Source organism: Amblyomma americanum, chromosome 1 (genome assembly GCF_052857255.1).
Source record: "Amblyomma americanum isolate KBUSLIRL-KWMA chromosome 1, ASM5285725v1, whole genome shotgun sequence".
NCBI classification, from domain to species: Eukaryota; Metazoa; Arthropoda; class Arachnida; order Ixodida; family Ixodidae; genus Amblyomma; species Amblyomma americanum.
The window spans coordinates 519093851-519097072 of NC_135497.1; the positions used below are offsets into that span (position 1 = coordinate 519093851).

Sequence of the window (3222 nt, forward strand, 5' to 3'; positions counted from 1 at the left end):
GTCTCAATATAGGACCACTCATGCCTACCAGTTGAGTGCCACTACCATTTATTCATTTGTTCACCGGAAAGATCGTAAGGCACATAAACGCAGTAGAAGTACAGACGCCCATAAACCAGTCCAAACAGCGCGTGAGTGGCGTGCCCTTCCCGGCTCAAGGCAGCTTGTTCGTAGCCTCCTCTGTTTGTCGTTGAGCGTGCATGGAGTGTTCAGCTTTGTCGAGTCACAAGCTAGAAGGCGTGGTTGCATTGCGCCCCGTTCGCCACTGGGGGGCGCTGGCTGCAACGGCGGGCGGAAGCGCTAATGCTCACTGCATGCTGCGTCGCGCACGATACACGCAACAGGCATGGGGCGCCACCTATCCTGCCCGTCGCTCGAAAAGGCGCCCCAGGCGGCGGCCGAAAGGTGTTCCCCTTTCGACCCACGGGAAACAAGCTGAAGAGTTCGTGATAACGTGATACTCGCTGTGGTGGTCGCTGTCGCCGACGGCAGGCCCGGAGACGAAGTATACCGGTTTACCGGACCCCTCTTGCGCACGCGCAGTGGCTCCCCCTCACCACATCAATTCCGTCCGTACGCTATGACTACCACTCCACCCGCACCGTAAAGCTTTTGATGACGTCGCACCACAGCACACTCTCGCCAGAGCGGGGCGTTTTTACGACTCGCAATGAATACCTACACGGAAATACCTTCTGCGTTACTGTCTCTTTTTTGATTTTGTCATGGCAGGGGCTGGCGCGGACGCCGAGCCCCACTACCAAAAATTACATGTCCCATCTGCCCCAGTTAGGGGTAGTGGCGCGCTTCAGCCAACCGAAGTGCAATGGAAGGCCTCGGCACGGGGCCCCGACCTTCATGATCGCCAGTGACCCGACACCAGGTAAGTATGCTGCCGAAAGCACATGTGAAGGCATGCCATGCTAGGCGTCCCACCATCTTGCGTCAGTGAAGATAGCGCTTGTTGTGCCATTTCTTACACCAAGCTAAAAATCCCTCCGCCGAAAAGCCTGCTACTGAACATAATGCAGCCACACGCACAAATATGTAAATCAAGGTTTGGTGAATCAATCTAATATAAAGTCAGTTGTCATAAATAATTCGCAAGGAACCGCAGGGGTGGAATGCGCAAATGGGATGCATTCATGTGCTCTGGCGCATTGCGTGATGATCTGCTGTCTTGTGAAATACGAGCACACCCGCTGCGGTGGTTCAGTAGGCTACCGAGGACGGTTGCTGCGCATGAGCTAGCAGGACCGCACCCTGGTGGTGGTGGTAGTGGTTTTTTATTAAAAAATAGTAAAAAGGAAGGAAAATACGGGGCCGCCTAGCGGAGCAGGAAGCGCCCGGGCGCCCCTCCATCTGCACTCGTTGTTTGTGTCTCAAGAGCGAGCCGTCCAGATCAATGACTGCTGCTCTCGAGGGCGTTGGCAGCGGGCCAGCAGCGCAACCTAGCAACCACAGCAGCCATGGCTAGCTTGCCACCTAGCTAGCTATTCACCAGTAATGGCGAAAGAGACGCCGAGAAAACCGTCGGAGATCAAGAGAAAACAGGGACGTGGCGCGCAGCCGGTGCTCCCTTTCCTTCCTCCTTTCTTCCTCTCTTCTTACGAGCCACTCGTTCTCTCATTGCACACCACAGTGCTCGCGAAGCCCCGTCGACTCCCGCTGTAACCTTGTGTCGGTGGGGGCAAGTCCGAGGTCCTGCCACAGCTGGACAATGCTCATGATCACATTTTCGGTACTTCCGTTTGCTCTCTACTTCACCCACCCCGACCGACTGATCTTCTTGTGCCCTCTCGGCATATGCCTGCTTCGACAGGATTCACAGCTGGTCGATTTTGTTGTGTTGTAGTTAGAGGCTGCTACAAGGCAAAAGTGGGACGAGGCAGGAAACGGAGCGTGCAATGCTTCACTCGTGTTTGTTTGTTTGTTTCTTTGTTTTACACCTTCCTTCACGCGAAGGCTACGCTAATGGGATGCGAACGTCGCGAATTTGGCGTCGGTAGAAGTGTGTGACAATAACAAAAGTAAACGAGCTGACACTTGTCGACACCAACTGCGGAGAAAATGCCGAAAAGGTGACTATATAGGCTTTGCAGAACTTGGTAACGCGTTTTGTGTCCATCTTTGAACCAGTATTTCCAGGCATCCCCAGCAGGGAATCCCATTCATGGCGCCGATGTCCCGCTCCGTCAGCAGAGGGAGATTTTTACGACTCGCAATGAATACCTACACGGAAATAACTTCTGCGTTACTGTCTCTTTTTTGATTTTGTCATGGCAGGGGCTGGCGCGGACGCCGAGCCCCACTACCAAAAATTACGTGTCCCATCTGCCCCAGTTAGGGGTAGTGGCGCGCTTCAGCCAACCGAAGTGCAATGGAAGGCCTCGGCACGGGGCCCCGACCTTCATGATCGCCGGTGACCCGACACCAGGTAAGTATGCTGGCGAAAGCACATGTGAAGGCATGCCATGCTAGGCGTCCCACCATCTTGCGTCAGTGAAGATAGCGCTTGTTGTGCCATTTCTTACACCAAGCTAAAAATCCCTCCCCCGAAAAGCCTGCTACTGAACATAATGCAACCACACGCACAAATGCGTGCGTGTTTCAAAGGACACGTTGTGTGGGCTGGAAGAGAAGGGTGCAGCAGTGGCGGCGCGCTTTGCCAGTGTTTGCTATCTCAAACTCTCGCCATGCGCACCCTTGCAAAATGCAGCGCGGTCAACGGTGAATCGTGGTTCGCCGTTACACTAGTTTCCCTTGAGGGCGCCGCTCCTGCATTTAGGGCTTATCTCAGAATGGCGGTTTCGACGAGTGGATGCGCAATAGTGATGGGAGAAAACCGGAGTTTTATTTTTGTTTATTGCTCCCAGGTGCTACGCGCCCTGTGTTCCCAAAACGGTGACCACAGGGTCCCCACAATACACGCAACAGGTGTGGGGCGCCACCACTCCTGCCCGTCGCTCGAAAAGGCGCCCCAGGCGGCGGCCGAGTCTCGCAGCGAAAATCGGCAACTGTGGTGCGAAACAGTAACGTAGCACGCTCAGGGCACGCACAGCGACCAGCTATCTCGAACCCAGGGACCAACGGCAGGTGTGGCTCGAGCGCTGTATAGAAAGGTGTGGACATCTGTATAGGACGGCAGACCGCATATACACAAGCACAAAACACGCACGACTATAACTGAACTGAGGCAGCTCGATACATATCCGAAGACTC

General features: G+C 54.6%; 2 non-coding genes across 2 annotated transcripts; both read right to left on the reverse strand.

Moving 5' to 3' along the window:
• Nucleotides 1-729: 729 nt before the first annotated feature.
• On the reverse strand, nt 730-891 carry LOC144116886 (U1 spliceosomal RNA). Its single transcript, XR_013312001.1, has one exon. It is a non-coding gene; the product is annotated as a U1 spliceosomal RNA (small nuclear RNA).
• A 1392-nt stretch (nt 892-2283) lies between these two features.
• LOC144116870 (U1 spliceosomal RNA) lies at nt 2284-2445 on the reverse strand. Its single transcript, XR_013311988.1, has one exon. It is a non-coding gene; the product is annotated as a U1 spliceosomal RNA (small nuclear RNA).
• Nucleotides 2446-3222: the final 777 nt, after the last annotated feature.